Below are 20,638 nucleotides of genomic sequence, written 5' to 3' on the forward strand. Positions count from 1 at the left end.
TTTTACCAGAGTATTGGAATATAGTAGGCACCCCAATAGTGTTTAATAGCCCTGGCAGGTTTGGCTCATTGGATAGAGCATCGGCCTGCGGACTGAAGGGTCCCAGGTTCGATTCCAGTCAGGGGCACATGCCTGGGTTGCTGGCTCAGTCCCCAGTGGGGGACGTGCCGGAAGCAGCCAAGCAATGATTCTCTCTCAACATTGATGTTTTTGTTTCTCTCCCTTCTGCTCTGAAATCAATAAAAAATATTTTTTGTAAATAGTGTTTAATAAATTTAAGCCACATAAGAATAAAATGCATTACCATTCATCTTTTTCTATATTGTGTAATCCTCAGGCCCTAAACTATAATAATAAAAGCATAATACGCTAATTAGACCATACAATCAAATGATTTTCCAGATGAAGCCAGGGCTGCAAGGGCCAATCCCCTTGCATGAATTTCATGCATCAGGCCTCTAGTAGTATAATAAAATTGCCCTAGCCCTAGCTCAGTGGATAGAGCATCCGCCTGCAGACTGAAGGGTCCTGGGTTTGATTCCAGTCCAGGGCACATGCCCAGGTTGCAGGCTCAATTCCCAGAAAGGGATGTGCAAGAGGCAACCAACCAATGTGATTCTCTCACATTGATATTTCTCTCTGTCTTCCACTATCTCTAAAAATCAATGGGACAATATCCTTGAGTGAGTATTAAAAAAAAACAACCACACACACAAAACTCAAATGAACATGATATATCCCTTCATTTTTTGGTATTTTTTTTCTTTTTTTTAATATATTTTATTGATTTTTCACAGAGAGGAAGGGAGAGGGAGAGAGAGTTAGAAACATCGATCAGCTGCCTCTTGCACACATCCCACATGCCTTTGACCGGAATCAAACCTGGGCCCTTCCAGTCCGCAGGCCAACACTATCCACGGAGCTAAACCGGTTTCAGCAGTATTTTTTTTCTTTAATTATAAAACATACTGATATTCTTTAATATCTTTCAAAATTGCTTTTTAACTTTTAGTTTATACTAGAATACCTTACTGTTGTTTTTTTCATTGAGAATGGGACTTTTTCTATTACATTTTTAAGTTGTTCGTTAGTAAAGCATGAGAACATTATCAGTTACCAGGTTTTGTTTGTATTTATTTAAATCTTTATTGTTGAAAGTGTTACATATGTCCTCTTTCTTCCCCCATTGACCCTTTCCACCAGCCCCCAACCCTTCCCCAGGCCTTCATCACTCTATTGTCTATGTCCATGGGTTATGCATATATACATTCAAGATCTTTGGTTGATTACCTCCCACTCACCCAGCCTCCTCCACTTTTCCTCTGAGATTTCTCACTCTGTTCCATGCTTTCATGTCTCTGAATCCTCTCCATTCATCTGTTTATTTTGTTACTTAGATTCCACATATGAGTGAGATCATCTGAGACTTGTGTTTCTCTGACTGGCTTATTTCACTTAGCACAATACTCTCCAGGTCCCTCCATGCTGTCTCAAAGAGTCTTCTTTTTTAGTGCTGCATAGTATAAATACTATAAATGTACCACAGTGTTTTTATCCATGCATTTACTGATGGGCATATGGGCTATTTCCAGATCTTAGCTATTGTAAGTTGTGCTGCTATGAACATAGGGGTGCATACATTCTTTCTGATTGGTGTTCCGGGTTTCTTAGGATATAATCCTAGAAATGGGATCACTAGATCAAATGGCAGTTCCATATTTAATCTTTTTAGGAAATTCCATACTGTTTTTCATAATGGTTGCACCAGTCTGCATTCCCACCAGCAGTACACTAGGGTTACCTTTTCTCCACATTCTCTCCAGCACTTGTCATTTGATTTGTTGATGGTAGCCATTCTTACAGGTGTGAGATGATATCTCATTGTCGTTTTAATTTGCATCTATCTGATAAGTGACTTTGAGCATTTTTCATATGGCTCTTGACCATCTGTATGTTCACTTTGGAGAAATATCTATTTAGGTCCTTGGTCCATTTTTTTATTGGATTGTCTTCCTTTTGTTAAATTGTATGAGTTTCTTATATATTTTGGATATTAAACCTTTATCACATATATCATTTCCAAATATGTTCTCCCATATAGTGGGTTCCCTTTACATTTTGTTGATAGTTTCTTTTGCTGTGCAGAAACTTTTTATTTTGATGTAGGCCTCATTTGTTTATTTTCTCCTTTGTTTCCTTTGCCCTAGGAGATACATCCATAAACAAATTGCTATAAGAGATGTCTGAGATTTTGCTGCATATAGTTTCTTCTAGGATTTTTATGGTTTTCCCAACCTATGTTTGAGTCTTTTATCCACTTTGAGTTTATTCTTGTGTATAGTATAAGTTGGTGATCTAGTTTCACTTTTTTGCATTTATCTGTCCAATTTTCCCAACATCATTTATTGAAGAAACTGTCAGGATTTGAATCCTGTTTGTTTGTTTTTATGTTTTGTTTGTTCTAGTTTTATCAGTTGCTGAAATCAGACAGTTTCAAGAACTATTTCTCCCTGTGATTCTATAAATTTTTGACTCATGTATTTTGAAACTTTAACGATTGTTAAGTCACCCTGATGACTTGGCCATTGCATCTGATGAAACCCCCCCTGGTAATGTTCTCTTTAAATCTGGTTTATCCGACCATAGTATAGATATTCCCATCTTCTTGTGCATGTTATATCTTTTAACCTCATTCACCTTTAGCCCATCTGTGTCTTTATTTTGAGTAAATTTCTTATTTTGAGATAGCATATAATTGGGTCTTATTTATCCATTCTGACCATCTCTACATTTTAATTGGAGAATTTATCCCAAAAGATTTAATGTCGGTATGGTTAGATTTGTATCACTTTATTATTTCCTATTTGCCTCCTCTGGTGTTTGTGTGCGTGTTTGTTTTTTCTTCTTCATTTTTGCTTGCTTTAAAAAAAAAATGACTAAATATTTTTTAGAATTTTATTTTAGCTTTCTAATTGCTGTTTGAACTAAACTTCTTTGAAATATTTTTGTGCTTGCTCTCAAGATATAGTTAATATGCACTTAACTTTTACAGTTCAGTTATAGGTGTTAATTTTATATTTAAGGATTTTATATATATTTATAACCATAATTTTCCTTTTTCTTTTTTTCTCTTTCTATTTGGATATCTCACTTCCGGCCTGGTTGGTTGGTTGGTTTTATATTAGAAACATCAATTTGTTGTCCTATTTATTTATTTATGCATTTACTGGTTACTTATATGTGCCCTGGCCAGAGATTGAACCCACAACTTTAGCGTATCGGGACAACTTTCTATCCAACTGAGCTACCTGGCCAGGGCCTACCAGCCTGGTTTTTAAAATTGTTTGTTTGAGACAGAGAAAACTTTATATTTAATGGGATAATGTTCATAGTATTCTGTTTTAAAAGTAATCTCAACTTTTTTAGCTTTTGATCCTTTCTGTTCTTTGTTCTTTAGTTCATAAATTTATGCTCTTCCTGGCTTCTTTAAGGTATTTCTCCTAGTTTGCTAAGTTTTAGTTTTCTTTTTTATTGTCATGGTTAATGAAATATATACTGACTTTTATCACGTTTTATACTCACCATTGTTTCTTATATCTGTATATTTCCATGTGGGTTCACTTTTCTTCTTACAAAAGTACCTCCTTTAATGTTTCTTTAAGTTTGGGTCTGTTAGTTATAAACTCTAAAGTGTCCTGTACTCTTGAATAATAGTTTGGCTCAAGATAAAATTCTAGGTTAGCAATTATTTTCACTTAGCACTTTGAAATATTATACCATTAAATTCTCTTTGTTGCCTATAAGCAGTTTGCTGTCAGTATAGTTGTTTTTTATTTGTAGATAATCTTGCCTCTTTCCATGGAAGCTTTTAGGTTGCCTCTTTATCTTTGATATTCTACCAATTCTTTGTAATCTGTTCAACAGTTATCTTGCTTATTCAGCATACTTTTGGTCTAGGAGCCACATTTGTTTTCAAGTATGGAAAATTATCTGCAGGTATTTCTTCAAATATTGCTTATTTACCATATTTTTCTCTCTCTCTCTTTTTAACTCCAAATAGCTAAATTTGGGTTTCTAACTATTTATGTCTCATCCCAAAATTTCTACTTGTTTATTCTTACATTCTTTGGTGGCAGTTATGCCATCATTTATGCCTTTTGATAAATTCTTTATCATACTGTCCTACAAAACATTTTTGCCTATGTCTTATTTTTGTCCATTCTTGACATGTGCACATAGAAGGAATTATCACATTAAATTCATTTGGCCATCTTTAAAAAATTATAATATGGAAGAAAATAATATTTAAATAATAAGTAGATGCTATCTCCTAGCATAGAAGTTTTCAAGCTAAGTTGTGAATATTTGCAATGGCTATGGTGGTAGGCGTTATAGGAAGTTCTCTCTTGGCCTATTGCCTGGAACAACCAAGGGTTCTGCTAGGATAATCAAATTCATATTGAGGCTCTGTCATGGATCATCTCTTGTATCGCATAACTTCTTGCATTTGAGGGTTTTTTCTGTTTCTCTTTAACATATTTCTAATAGCATTTTTGAAATAAGACTTGAACTCAATCTGAAACAAGTTAAAAAAAAAAAACATTTTCCCATAAGTGAATGTTTGCAAAGTTGTACCTTTTGTACACTCTTCAAATTATTGTTTGTTTGTACCTTGATCAATAAAATGAGGCACCAGACTCTTAATTATTACCCAGAATTATTATTGCTGTTTGTCATAGATTAAGATGTCATTGTGTCCCTAGAACAAATAAATGTTCTAATTTCAACACCAGTAATCTTTTAAGGAACTCTTTTTACAAATTATCTCTTCAAGATGTTCATCTTCCCTGGCAATTCAATTGAAACACCAATGAGATATTAAACTGGCAATGGTGATATACATGCTTATTGTTTGCAACAAGATGGAGAGTTGGGAACTTCGAGGTACTATTGTAGAATATAAACTGGCTCTCAGCCAGCCTTTCTGGAAATAGGTTATCAATATGTATCAAAATGTGAATGTACATACCCTTTAACCCCACAAACCTTCACTCTGAGAATTTATCCTAAAAATACAGGTGCACAAAATGATGTTGTAAGGATCTTTATTTATTTTTTTTTTAATATATTTTATTGATTTTTTTACAGAGAGGAAGGGAGAGAGATAGAGAGCTAGAAATGTCGATGAGAGAGAAACATCGACCAGCTGCCTCTTGCACACCCCCTACTGGGGATGTGCCCGCAACCAATGTACATGCCCTTGACCGGAATCGAACCTGGGACCCTTCAGTCCGCAGACCGACGCTCTACCACTGAGCCAAACCGGCTTTGGCATGTAAGGATCTTTATTGCAGTAGTGCTTATACTAGTGAAAAAATTGGAAACAACCTAAATATTCATGAATAGGGCATTAAATAATACTTTATCCATATTATAGGATCTTAATCATTGCAAAGCATAATATAGGCAGTCCTTGTTTTGCACAATTGTGGAGGACTCTAAAAAATGACCATATAGCCCTAGTTGGTTTGGCTCAGTGGGTAGAGTGTTGGCCTGCAGACTGAAAGTTCCTGGGTTTGATTCCAGTCAAGAGCACATGCCCAGGTTGCAGGCTCTATCCCTGATGGGGGGGTGCAGGAGGCAGCCAATCAATGGTTCTCTCATCATTAATGTTTCTCTTCCTCTCTGAAATCAATAAAAATATGTTTTAAAAAAATTAAAAAATGACCATATAAACCAAAACTGTGCAAAGCAATGTTAGTAATTAAAGGCAAAAGAAACAAGTTACTGCCAAAACTGGTTTGGCTCAATGGATAGAGCGTCGGCCTGCAGACTGAAGGGTCCTGGGTTCGATTCCGGTCAAGGGCATGTACCTTGGTTGCGAGCACATCCCCAGTGGGGGGTGTGCAAGAGGCAGCTGATCGATGACTCTCTCTCATCGATGTTTCTAGCTCTATCTCTCTCCCTTCCTCTCTGTACAAAATCAACAAAAATATTTTTTAAGAAAGAAACAAGTTACTGCTGAAACCAGTTTGGTTCAGTGGATAGAGCGTCAGCCTGTGGACTGAAGGGTCCCGGGTTTATTTCTGGTCAGGGCATGTGCCTTGGTTGTGGGCACATCCCCAGTGGGGAGTGTTCGAGAGGCAGCTGATCGATATTTCTCTCTCATCGACATTTCTAACTCTCCCCTTTCAGTTCTGTAAAAAATCGATAAAATATATATATATTTTTTTTTTAAAAGAAACAAGTTCCTATTAAAAATTGAAGGAAGAACCTGCTATTGTTCCATCTGGGTGTTGCTGTTTACCTTCCTGTGTTGAGCCTATGTCTTCATAAGCTTTTTAGCAAGCATATGTAGAACACTTCTGTTTCATGGTCAAGACAGGATCAGAGGCCATGTATACTAACAAAAAATTGGTCTGTTTTAATCTTTTTTTTTTTTTCATGACTTTATCTACTTCCTCATCTTGATTTATAAGCAAAACCTAGAAAACCTACAAAATTTGTTTTATGGTTTATATAGGAAAAATACAGAAAATATTGCTGTTATTTTTGGTTAAGAAAGTCAATTTTGTACAGTTTATTTCTATGTAAATAAATGTAAAAAAAGAATTTGTTTAAAAAATAAAGGTGAAAAATACAATTGTTATGTGATCTTTAAAATTTGTCAAACATTGAAAATTCTCAATATATTACTATGTGAGGCTACAGAGACCAGGCAGTGTGCTGGCAGGTGAGACAAGAGGAGATACTGAGCCAGAGAGGCTAGAGAAGCTGCTGAGGCATAGAGCTTAGGAACAGCTATGATGTGAGGCGGTGAGTCTAGGGACCAGCGTTTGGCTGCTCAGATAATAGCTGTGGGTACAGAGACTAATGCTGCTTTGTGGGAAAGATGTACATGTTAACCAGCCTGTGTCCAGCTTCCTGTCTCATTGGGACACTGCCTGCCTGTATAGGACTGTTCTAATAGACTGTCTTGTCTGATGGCTATGTGGCCACTAGCTTCAGCAATAAAGACTCATTCTTATATACACACACACACAAAAAAAAATTCTCAATATTGGTTATAAGTTTATAGGGAAATAAATAAAACTAATAATTATTTAGTACATTATAATTTAAAATAGAAGCATTGTGAATTAAAGTCCCTTATTGCTTTGTAAAAAAAAAAAAAAAGTCTTGCCAAGAGAAATGTAAACAGTGCTTTGCTTCCCTTCTTGTCTCATAACTTTCAGTATGGAGGGACCATCTCTCCATCTTGTCATACTCTTCCTAAGTTCGTTCATAACAGCTTCTAACACTTTATCCTTTTTACCTGGAATATCATTAAATATCTCCAAGCATTCCTTCAATGTAGGGTTTTCTGCTTTTGTCACTTCCTCTGAAATATCACTTGTTTATGTCAATAAGTTCATCTTTACTAAGTTCCTCTGGCTGCACATCTGGAGTTTCTGAAACATTGGCAATATAAACACTCCCACAGCCAGCTATTCTATACTCCACTTACTAGTACATTGGATCCAAACATCATGTATGGAGTTACCACTTTTTGTTTCTTTTCTGCACTTTAATCTGTAGGCAATTTCTTCTTTCAATTATCTGTTTTTGTAACAGATGAGTCCATCTTCATCAGTGGAAGACAAAGAGGCAACACACCTCCACACTTTGCTGTCTGTGAACTGAATAATATGTGCAGTGACCAATCACTGACAGACTTGGAAAGAAGTGACATGATTGGTCAGTGATCATTATGAACATCTGTTATTTACTGAGTGATCTGTGGACTAAAGAGCTAGCGGTGAAGTTTGTACAATTATTCTGTTACTATACCAATTTGTTAGGGGAATGGTGTAATTTAACAAAACTGTGATAACTGGAACTTACACTTATCAGAACCATGCAAAATTAGGACTACACATACATATATTCATAGTCATTGAAAGCTCTTCATGTGAACTGGACATTCTCTTTTCCCCCTTCCTCTCCCCACTCTCTGCCCTTTTCCACTTTGCGGTGTGCTCTGGGAGGCTAACCTCATGGACTGCACCATCCAGGACCCTTCCCACTGGCTTCTAATTGGGTTAGTCATTGGAAGACACCGTGAGATGAGATGAAGGGATAAGGGAAAGGTCAGGGTAGTTATTTTCCTTCTCTGCTGGGCCACATTTTGGGCCTGACTTCTCTCTCAAGGTCACAGCTTTTTCCCAGATCCCAGGTACTACTCCCTCTTTGTCCCTTCAGGCCTAGAGGTGGTAATTGCTTCATAAAGTTGCTTCACCACCCCAACCTTCCCAGACCTTTGTTTACGTCTTCTCCACGAAACTCCCTTCAAGCATCCTTCTCCTGAGTGTGCCATGCTTCCCACCAGGATCCTCACCTAGTTACCAGGCCACACTGTGCATGGCAAATGGTGTGTACATATCCAAACATGTGCATGTACTTAGAGTTCTGAAAGGAGATAAGTAGTAACATTACTTTTAACACTTTGCACTTTTCCAATCTGCTTTTAAAAATAAGAAAAAATATATAAGGGAAAGAAAAAATAAATTTCATATATTGAAGGATCATTTTAGCTTCAAAGTAGTTATTTTTCTTTTTTTGTGCATGACATTCTATTTATTTATTTATTTATTATTGTTTAAAGTATTACAAATAGTAGTACATATGTCTCCTTTTTTTTTCCCCATTGACCTTCCCCTAGGCTCCCCTACCCCCGGCACATGCCCTCACACATCCCCAGTGTCCTGTGTCCATTGGTGTGCTTATATGCATACATACAAGTCCTTTGGTTGATCTCTTCCCACCCCCCAACACTCCCCAGCCTTCCTGCTGTAATTTGACAGTTTGTTCGATGCTTCTCTAACTCTGTACCTATCTTTTTTTTTCATCAGGTTATAATGTTCTTTATTAGCCATAAATGAGTGAGATCATGTGGTACTTTTCTTTCACTGCCTGGCTTATTTCACTTAGCATAACGCTCTCCAGTTCCATCCATGCTGCTACAAATGGTAAGAATTCCTTCTTTTTTATAGCAGCATAATATTCCATTGTGTAGATGTACCATGGTTTTCTAATCCACTAATCTGCTGATGGGCATTTAGGCTGTTTCCAAATCTTAGCTATTGTAAATTGTGCTGCTATGAACATAGGAGTGCATATATCCTTTCTGATTGGTGAATCTAGTTTCTTGGGATATTTTCCTAGAAGTGGGATTACTGGGTCAAATGGCAGTTCCATTTTTAAATTTTTGAGGAAATACCATACTGTTTTCCACAGTGGCTGCACCAGTCTTCATTCCCACCAGCAGTGCACGAGGGTTCCTTTTTCACCACATCCTTTTTAGCTCTGCTGTTTGTTGATTTGTTGATGATAGTCATTCTGACAGGTGTGAGGTGGTACCTCATTGTTTTGATTTGCATTTCTTGGATGATTAGTGACTCTGAGCATGTTTTCATGTGTCTCTTGGCTTTCTGAATGTCCTCTTTTGAAAAATGTCTATTTAGGTCCTTGGCCCATTTTTTTATTGGGTTGTTTATCTTCCTTTTGATAAGTTATATGAGTTCCCTGTAAATTTTGGATGTTAAACCCTTATCAGAGATAACATTGGCAAATATGTATGTTCTCCAATGCAGTGGGCTTTCTTGTTGTTTTGCTGATGGTTCAAAGTAGTTATTTTTCTAATTTAGCCAAATCTTTATAGTTCTCAAGTTAATTACTTTTTAACATTCAGCCAGCCATATCTGATTGAGGGTCTTTAAAACTGTTCTAATAAAGAAGAGTTGATCATGCAGCAATTCTTATTAAGGAACTGCTGAAGAGAGACAAATTTCAGGAATTAAATGAGATTAGTTGTCTGCTGTCTTAGAACATGCTGTATGCCCTAACAGACGCCTGCATCTGGGCTGTTGCTGGATCCACTTTAGGATAGCTAACATTTCCATCTGAAGAAAAACCACTGACATACAAAGATAGCTTCATTACTGCTCTGACTGGTTATCAATCAAAGCTCCACATATTCAACCTAATATTTCCTTCAGAACTAGACCTAATTGAAAATTCCACTTGTGAGAAGCATTAAAATGCTAACTGCAAAGTTCCTTTTTGTATTCTTATTGCTGTCACCAGAATATTTAACAAGGCCAACAGATATGGTGGCCGCTAAATATATACAAATTAGACTTTGAAAAATGCTTTTGTGACTTTATTGTTTGAAATGCTTAAGGTGGTTTTTTTTTAATGTTAGTTCATACCTTTTATTAATCCATATACAATTAATCGTCTTCCAGTTTGTTGAATCAATAGGTCAGATATTTGTCACAATAATACTCATCAAAGTAGCTGCCCATGAAATCTCCAGCACCGCGTTCTTCTGAAGGGCACTCCGCATCAAGGTGACCGACTCTGCCATTGTTCTGCCCTGCAGTATTTCTGGACCCCAGCCTTGCCGTTTCCTCCCACTGCAAGACTTCTCTTCCTTTTCCCAGCACCACCAAGAAGTCTCAACACAAGATGAAGAGTGGACTCCTTTTGAAAGTTCTAATCAAAGTATATCCATCTCTCAGTTGCTTGCCAGCAAAGATCAGTCTTTGCTGACCAGGAGAAATTCCTTCCTTATCCTGGATATTGGCCTTATCATTTTCTGTTGTAGCTGAGGGTTCACCCTCAAGAATGATGATCTTCCCTGTAAAGGTTTTCACAACAATCTGCCTTTTGGCAGTGTTTACACCACAGATGGTGGATGGGGAAAGCTGAAATGAAGGTTTGGTTGGTTGTTTGGTTTGGATTGTTTTTGTTTTCGTTTTAATATTTTAAAATATAGCCGAAACCGGTTTGGCTCAATGGATAGAGCGTCGGCTTGGGGACTGAAGGGTCCCGGGTTTGATTCCCGTCAAGGGCATGTACCTTGGTTGCGGGCATATCCCCAGTAGGGGGTGTGCAAGAGGCAGCTGATCGATGACTCTCTCATCGATGTTTCTAACTCTCTATCTCTCTCCCTTCCTCTCTGTACAAAATAAAAATATATATATTTAAATATATATTTTTTAAAATATATTTTTATTGATTTCACTGACAAAGGGAGAGAAAAAGAGAGAGATAGAAACATAAATGATGAGAATAATTAATCAGCTGCCTCCTGCATGCCCCCCATGGGATGGATCCCACAACCTAGGCATGTACCCTTGACCAGAATTGAACCCAGGGGCCCTTCAGTCCTCAGGCCAATGCTCTATCTACTGAGATAAACCAGCTAGGGCTGGTTTGTTTTAAGGTGGTAAGAAAGTAAAACATTTTTTGAATGTTTTTTAAGAAACCTATAATCGAAGAGCACCCTAAAAGATCAGGTCACTGGAATTTGCTCTTACAGTTGCAAAATGCACTGTGGGTTAAAGAGATTTCCTCCACAACATATTTACAAATGCCCTACTTCTTATGATATTCAAAAAGTATAATAATAAAAAAAATCCTACTTTATTTTTACTTTCCAAGTCTAGAATACATGGACCTAAAATTACTCAACAGAATACTGTGCTGACCTATCCACATGGAGTGCTGTCAGGTTTGGGTGGTTCCTGGGACAGGAGAAGCTCTCACTCAGGTCCAAACTGTGGTTCAAGCAGCGGTACCCACAGTTCTAATGGTATCAGTGGTAGGAAAAGGCACCATGTGGAGTTTATAGGAGCCCCAACATAGAGCCCTTAGCTCTGGAGCAAAGCTATGCCATCTGCCTCAGAAAAGTGCACACCATTCAATAAATAGCCCCTGGCTCGCTACACGGTTCTGGTGGCAATAAAGCACCTGTCGGTAGGACATCAAGTGACCACACATGGCCAGATCTTCCCCTTATGTGCTGAGTTCTATCAGATCCACCAAATTTTGAGGGCCAAAGTCAATCCATCCAAAGACAGTGGTTACTATATGTGGGGCTGGACAGGAATAGAAAAAAGGCTGGATAATCGGGACTCCCAAAGCCCCTTGTCATTACCCTGTTGCTTTGGTGCATTTCAGCTTAAACTTATGGCCTGTGTGGGGGTCTAAGGAACCAAGGAGACTCCCTTAGGACCAGCTGTAAAGTTGTGCTGCAGACCCTCTCAAAGAACCCTGCCAGCCCTAGCTGTTTTGGCTCAGCCTGCAGATCGAAGGGTCCCGGGTTTGATTTCGGTCAAGGGCACGTGTCTCAGTTACAGGCTTCTCCCCAGCCCAGGCCCTAGTCAAGGCATGTGCAGGAGGCAACCAATTGTGTTTCTCTCACAGCGATATTTCTCTCTGTCATTCCTTCTCTCTTCCACACGCTCTAAAAGTCAATGGAAAAATATCCTTGGGTGAAGATTAAAAAAATAATAATTTCCTGTTGAAACACAATTATTCTCCCCAAAAATCACCCTCATTTTCATCAAAGAGTCAAATTAAGACCAATTTATTTACTGTATTAACTCTAGTTACAATTTGGCCTGATTGTTTGCATAAACACAACAAGAATGATAGTTGATCATTTAGGCTATTTTGTAAAAAATATGCTTTGCTGGAATCTCATGAAAGTTTTCTCCCGGGGCAAAGAAGCCAAGCCACATGGTCGCCCTCAGGCTTTGCCTGAGATACCTACAGAATTGGGGTGCATTCCTCAAGCTGAAGTCCCCACAGGTGTCTTGAGGTTCCTTTCATGCCATCTCTCAGGAAAGTAACCTTCGTTCCTTACCTGGAGAAACCACCATGAACCATGTGACCAAGGTACTAGGCTGTTTATCAAGGGGTTTATTGATTTCAAAGTCAGTCTTCATTCCTTAGAGCTTTCTGGTGACATCCAGAGCCCTGGCATGTCTCTCTCAGACATGGCATTCCAGTAAAGTTTTGGTTTATAAAACCACAATTGGAAACTGACTTATGACTGTTGTGAAGAAATCAGATTCTTATTGGACTCATGCAAACAAACACTTGCCATGAGAACAATAGTACTCATTAAGGGTTTCTAAATTTTGGAGTGGTCATGTATGGAGAAAAATATAAATTCCTCAATATTGCTTATCAAAGTATAATTTACCAAATTGCTTTAAGAAAAGAAACAAGTTCTTTTATGTCTAGGAAACAAGAAGGTTAAAAATCAGCAATATTTTCAATAACAGTTACTAAAACCATACAATTATTTTTAGCTCATTCAATCCTCTAATCAAATTCCGTTTCTCCTGAGTTTTCTTGCCAGTATTTCTATAAATCCAGAGAACCTTTGCTTTCTACTGCAGCAACTCCTGGGCCTCCAAACACTTCAGTATAAAGTACTATTTTTTCTCTTTACAAGGAGAGTAGCCACCCACTCCACTGTTGCCGCTTCGGCAGCCTATTCAAGGGTACTTCTGCAGCTCCGGCCCTTTAGGATAAATACTTGGGGAGTTTAAACAATTATTCCCATATTTTTCTTTCTCAGTAGAAACTGAAGAGTAAACTAAGTCCCCCAAAAAATAAGAAAGCAAGCAAAGAACATCAGGAACCAAGTTACATTATATACAGACAAGAACTCTCATTAGAAACCAAACAACAAAGAGACACAAAACAGCAATCAACACCGACACTCTTATATACGATATTGACAGGCATGTACAACCCACAGACAAGAACTTCACACTGTGAAGCCATAAATATAAGTGGACCAATCAGCCAGAATGCAGCCCAGAGGGCTGCCAGACGGGGTTGCCAGAGCATTTCCTTATGCTTTTTGAGTGATTTGACACTCACAAACAGAAACAGAAGGTACCTTAAATATGCCACTACTGGCTTACGTGCTTGAGACTTACAGATAATAGGCGCCCAAACAGAATGTGGATTCAACCAATAGCAAAGGTGACTGGGAACGTTTGTAAGCACCTAAGAAAAGTCTTAGAGTAATGGTAAGATATGTACACAGATAATAATTTAATTTTTAAAAAATAAGGGGGGAAAATAAAAGAAAAATCTTAGAGTAAAACAAACAAACAAACAAACAAACAAAAAAACAGCTGCTAAGGAGTTTCCACAGATGCCGGCAAGAACTTGCCCAAGTCCAGGCAACCCCGAGGGGTTTGACCTTAGGGCTCAGAGGAGGGTGTCCCAGCCAAGTGGCCAAAATATGTTACCGGCAAAACCCTAGTTGGGCTTCGGCTGCCTGTTGCTGTGTCCAATACAGAAGGCAGGGTTGAGTCATATTAGGCATTTATTGTGAAGGCTAGCCAACCAGGAAGACAGGGTGCTTTCAAGCCTTCAAATCCTGCCTTTCCAGCAAAGTGTAGGGAACAGGGCCGAAACCGGTTTGGCTCAATGGATAGAGTGTCGGCTTGGGGACTGAAGGGTCCCGGGTTCGATTCCAGTCAAGGGCATGTACCTGGTTGCGGGCATATCCCCAGTAGGGGGTGTGCAAGAGACAGCTGATCAATGACTCTCATTGATGTTTCTAACTCTGTATTTCTCTCGCTTCCTCTCTGTACAAAATCAATAAAATATATATATTTTTTTTAAAGTGTAGGGAACAGGATTATGAGGGAAAGTGGCTAATGTGCTACATGCAGCCCTAGGGGTCCACAGATATCAGCTATTGTAGTCATCAGGCGATAAGATGATGTTGATGAGATGGTGTTTTAACTCCTGGTGGGTTGGCCTGACCATGCTTATCTGTTCTGCTTGCTGGATTCACAGCTGGGTCACCTCCTCAATTGTTTTGCACAAGCCTTGGAAAGAAAACTTAAGAAAAACTTAACCCCCTATTCACGTGTTCTAGGATTTAAAATAATATGATTATTTTTCAGATTAATTCAGGTGCTCTATCTATCAGATTATAGGTACCCCCCTATCAGGAAAAGAAGTCCCTATAACTTCAGGCTGTAAAAACCAGTGAGGGAAATGGCTGAGTGACATGGAGGCTGCTGGAGTCCCAGGCAATTCCTCTTAAAGGGCCCATGCACAGAGTTATACAGACTCACTCATTCTGAGATCCAGCTCTGAGGCAACAGCTTGAAAGGATACAGGGGGGAACTAAATTGTCTGGCATTAGCCAAAATGCTGAACTTGGAGGCAGTTTTTTTTCCAAGAAGAAAGTACTGGGACCACCCACACACACAGAGCTTACTAGCAGACACCATATCTGAGTCTTCATCACACTATTGGCCCAGTCCTGGTGATTCCCTGAGATCCCACCCCACCCAATTTGCAGCCCCACTTAAGCTTTTTGCAGTATGTTTTCCATATAAATGGCCTGTTCTGGCTCAGGCTTCAGATCTTCCTAAAATCTCTCAAACAACTGCAGCTGGACTCAGTGTATCCCACACCTCTCTATAAGTGCCCACAGTCCTAGCAGTAACTGCAGCTTGCCAAGGCTCCCAGCTTAGCCTCTCCTGGGCACTTCCTAGCCCAACACAAATAGTAGCCATCTGCATATTGCTCTGTAGCTCATGCTAGGTGACCCCAGGCAGGGCACAGGCAGTGGCTAACTTTGCACCTCCCAGGAGGCCCCAGAGCCAGTGCACCCACTGAACAGCTTCAGATCATACTATATTACAACTCTACTCATCCACAAGTAACACACTCAAGAGGCAGACTCAGTGAGCACCAAAGCCCCACTAAATCAAATCTTGCTCCATAGGGTGTCTCCTGCACAGCAGCTCTTCTGCTGAGTTGCAGCAGGTCCTCACAGCCAATTGGTCTGAGGGGTTAATTCCTCCCAGTGACACCAATAGCAAGTAAGCCTCAACTACCACAGGATAGTGCACACAAATTACACAGGAGCATATCTAGAGTGCCCAGTTCAGGTGATTGGGGAGACTGGGCCACTGGGCCTACAGGACACCTACTACACAAGGCCACTCTACCAATTCCAGGAGATATAGAAGCTCTACCTAATACATAGAAACAAATACAGGGAAGCAGCCAGAGTGCAGAGACAAAGAAACATGTCACAAATGAAAGAACAGAAGAAATTTCCAGAAAAAGAAATGATATGGAAGCAAGCAAACTACTAGATGCAGAGTTCAAAACAATGGCCACAAGGATGCTCAAAAAACTTAATGAGAGTTTCAAGGAACTTAGTGAGAGTTTAAAATAAATTAGTGAGAACATCAAAAAGGACCAGTCGGAAATGAAGGATACATTAACTGAAATAAAGAGTAATTTACAGGGAATCAACAGCAGAGTAGAGGATGCCAAGAATCAAATCAGTGATTTGTAATATGAGAAAGCAAAAAACACCAAATCAGATGAGCAAATAAATAAATAAATAAATAAAATAAAAAATATGAAGATAGTGTAAGGAACCTCTAAGACAACTGCAAGGGTACCAGCATTCGCATTATGGGGGTGCCAGAAGTAGAAAAGAGAGAGTAAAATATTAAAAACCTATTTGAAGAAATAATGACAGAAAACTTCCCTTAACTGGTGAAAGAATTAGACTTATAAGTCCAGGAAGCACAGAGTCCCAAACAAGAGAAACCCAAAAAGTCCCACACCAAGACACATCATAATTAAAATGCCAATAGTTAAAAACAAAGAGAAAAGTGTGTTATTTATTTATTTATTGATTGATTGATTGATTCCAGAGTGGAAGGGAAAGGGAGAGAGAAACATCAATGATGAGAGAGAACCATTGATTAGTTGCCTCCTGCATGCCCCCTATTGGGGATTGAGTCCATAACCCAGGCATATGCCCTTGACTGGAATAAAACCCGGACCTTTCAGTCCACAGGCTGATGCTCTATCCACTGAGTCATACCAGCTAGGGCCAAAGAGATAATCTTAAAAGCAGTAGTTAGTTACTTACAAGGGAGCATACATACTACTGTTAGCTGATTTCTCAACAGAAACTTTGCAGGCCAGAAGGGAGTGGCAAGAAATATTCAAAGTGATGAATAGCAAGGACCTACAACCAAGATTACTCTACCCAGCAAGGTTATCTTTTTTAGGAAGGGAAGGGAAGGGAAGGAAGGGAAGGGAAGGGAAGGGAAGGGAAGGGAAGGGAAGGGAAGGGAAGGGAAGGGAAGGGAAGGGAAGGGAAGGGAAGGGAAGGGAAGGAAGGGAGGGGAGGGGAGGGGAGGGGAGGGGAGGGGAGGGGAGGGGAGGGGAGGGAAGGGAAGGGGAGGGAAGGGAAGGGAAGGGAAGGGAAGGGAAGGGAAGGGAAGGGAAGGGGAGAAAAAGAAGAACTTATGTGCATATATGCATTACCCATGGACACAGACAACAGGGTGGTGAAGGTCTGGGGTGGGGTGGGATCTGGGTGAAAGAGGGCAATGGGGAGATAAAAAGGGATGGGGACATCTGTAGTACTCTCAACAATAAGGATATAAAACTAATTAATTAATACAAATTTTCAGGCCTGGCCATAGGCTTTCCCTGGCAGGACTCTATCCACTGCACACTAAGTGGATCACTGGAATTGATGGCAAATAGGGCCACTCCTTCCACCTCTTGAATCTTGGACTCTTGTATTCTACCTAACAGGCACCATGGATGTTACAATGGTTATTGATTTAGGGTTACATACCACATCCTGGAGGTGATATCTCCAGTGGTCATACTCCTCACATATTTATGTTCATTCTTTCCTGGGTCTCTTTTTCTGAGGCCCTGGGCAGAAGTCTTCTTCAGGTACCTCCTGTGAGACCTCCTTATAGAAGACAGGAGGGAGAAACCTTGAAGATGGAATTAATATACAAAGTAATTGAATCTGAGAAGCGCAAGGGTGAGCTGTGGTTGATGCTGTTGCTACTGTTTGGGGTTACCAGCTGGGAGATGACAAGAAGAGATGAGGAGACATTGGTTTTTGTCTTCTTGAGGGAGATTTCAATCAGGAGACAAAGCGTATAAAAGCATGCAAGAATTTTTTATTGCAGCAAAAATATACTTAGGAGAGAGTGAAACAAGGAAGGGCATAGAAGAAACAACAGGTGAACTTAGGCTGGGCTGTGTTCGCTCATTGGGAAGTAAGAGAATAGGGGGTCCCTGAAGACAGTTTCAGGGAGTTAGCCTGGGACAAGCTGCTACTGCCCATTACTGCCCTAGTTGCAAGTTTCATGAGGTCCCTTACAAGTTAGGGGATTACATTCCTGTGGGGGAAGGAAAAGAGGAAGGGAATGCACCCTGGAGGGACAGCACCCTGGGACTGAGCAGCTGCTGTCCATTGCTCCTCTGGTTGCAAGTTATATGCGGTCCCTTAGAGGTTAGGGCATATGTGGGGGGTGAGGGGGAACCTTCATTTTCAGGGGTTTTATTTTTATTTTTTAAATATATTTTATTGATTTTTCACAGAGAGGAAGAGAGAGAGCTAGAAACATTGACCAGCTGCCTCCTGCACACCCCCACTAAGGATGTACCTGCAACCAAGGTACATGCCCTTGACAGGAATCGAACCTGGAACCTTTCAGCCTGCAGGCTGCTCCTCTATCCACTGAGCCAAACCTGTTTCAGCATTTTTTCAGGGGTTTTAAAGGCTGGGCGTTTAGGGTTTTAAGGGCTGCTCAATAGAATATTCATCAACTTTTTTTTATAATAAATCTTTATTGTTCAGATTATTACAGGTGTTCCTTTTTACCCCCTCTTCCCCCATAGCTCCCCTCCACCTGATCCCCAACTCTACCCCATGCCCTTACCACCCGCCCCTGTCTTCATCCATAGGTGTTAGATTCTTGTCCAATCTCTTCCCTCACCCCCTGAGAATTGTTAGTCTAATCCTTTTCTATGTCCCTGATTCCATTATATTCACTAGTCCATTTTGTTCTTCAGATTTTTTATTCACTTGATTTTTAGGTTCGCTTGTTGGTAGGTATGTATTTTATGTCTTTTTGTTGTTCATAATTTTTACCTTTACTTTTTCTTCTTCCTCTCCTTAAAGAATACCCTTCAGCATTTCATGTAATTCTGGTTTGGTGTTGATGAACTCCTTTAACTTTTTCTTGTCTGTGAAGCTCTTTATCTGACCTTCAATTCTGAATGATAGCTTTGCTGGGTAGAGTAATCTTGGTTATAAATTCTTATTGTTCATCATTTTGAATATTTCTTGCCACTCCCTTCTGACCTGCATAGTTTCTGTTGAGAAATCAGCTGACAGTCGTATGGGTACTCCCTTGTAGGTAATTAGCTGTTTTTCTCTTGCTGCTTGTAAGATTCTCTCTTTGTCTTTTGCCCTTGGCATTTTAATTATGATGTTTCTTTGTGTGTCCCTCCTTGGATTCCTCTTGTTTGGGGTTCTGTGCGCTTCCTGAACTTGTAAGTCTATTTCTTTTACCAGGTAGGAAAAGTTTTCTGTCATTATTTCTTCCACTAAGCCTTCAATATCCTGCTCGCTCTCCTCTGGCACCCCAAAAATCCGGATGTTGGTATGCTTTAAGCCGTCCCAGAGGCTCCTTACACTGTCCTCACACTTTTGGATTCTTCTTTCTTTCTGCCTCTCTGGTTGGGTGATTTTTTTTCTTCCTTATATTCCAGATCTTTGGTTTGATTCTTGTTGATCTATAGTTGAGTTTCTGTATATTCTTTATTTCAGAGATTGTATGCTTAATTTCTGACTGGTCCTTTTCCTTTTTTTTTTTTTTTTTTTTTTTTTGGTATTCTCTTTAAGGTCCTTGAAGGTCTCACCAAGCTTCTTGGAGGTCTCATCAAGTTTCTCAAAGGTTTTTAGAAGATTCTTGAGTAACCTTATAAATGTGATTCTGAACTGTGTGTCATCCATTAGTTTATTCTCCTCCATCTCTCCCATTAGTGTCATGCTTCTGTGTTTCCTCATTTTGGCCATCTCCCTGTGTTGACAGAGTAGCTTCATGTGGTTGTTGACCTATAAGGGTCAGTAGCTCAGCTTCCCCAATCACCTCAGTTTTTCAGTGCTTGTGCCCTGGATTCTCCTCTTTCTCTTTCAGTCTAGATGAAGGGCTTCCTCTCAGCCAGCTTTCGTTTGGTTTTAGGGAGATAGACATTTGTTTTATAGTTTTTCCTTGGTCTTGTTTAGGTGTGTTTACCCAGCGCCGCCATCTTCCTTCTATTCATCAACTTTTATGTTGATGTACCAAAATGAGATTTATTCTCTTGTCTGTCCTTGGGTATGGTTGGCAAATAGCACTAATTGTATTTCTGTTGTCTTCCTGAGTAGGATAATTTAAGCTATCTACCCCCTGGGGAGGAGTGCAAACCATTTACTCTCAAGTGTCCTTGGTTTAAGGAAGATAGTATTTACTAGATGTTGCTGCAAACTACTCTTTCTAGTCCCCCCATTCCGCTTGTCCTGGAATTTTTCTAGCTTCTTACTGTTCTGTAACACTGTGATGTGCCACCCAGATACCCTCTTCAGGAGTCCATTGCCCACCAGCAGCTGGGACTGTTGGCTGTTGAAGGCTAAAAGCCATAGCCTCTGGGAATTGCCTTTGACCAAAATAAGCTGCTTCACTTAGTTACACTTCTTCCCCAAGGGCATCCCGCATTCCATAACTGGTGGATGCGGGAGTCAAAAACCCAGGCCCCATACCTGTATTTTCCCAGGTCAGCATTACTAGAATAATTATGCCAACTCTCCCCTGAGTACTCACCCCACTGGGGATCAAGCCTGAAACCAAGGTACATGTCCTTGACCGGAACTGAACCTGGGACTCTTTGAGTCCACAGGCCTATGCTCTATCCACTGAGACAAACCGAGTAGGACTAG

This window comes from Pipistrellus kuhlii, unplaced genomic scaffold, assembly GCF_014108245.1.
Source record: "Pipistrellus kuhlii isolate mPipKuh1 unplaced genomic scaffold, mPipKuh1.p scaffold_m20_p_7, whole genome shotgun sequence".
NCBI classification, from domain to species: Eukaryota; Metazoa; Chordata; class Mammalia; order Chiroptera; family Vespertilionidae; genus Pipistrellus; species Pipistrellus kuhlii.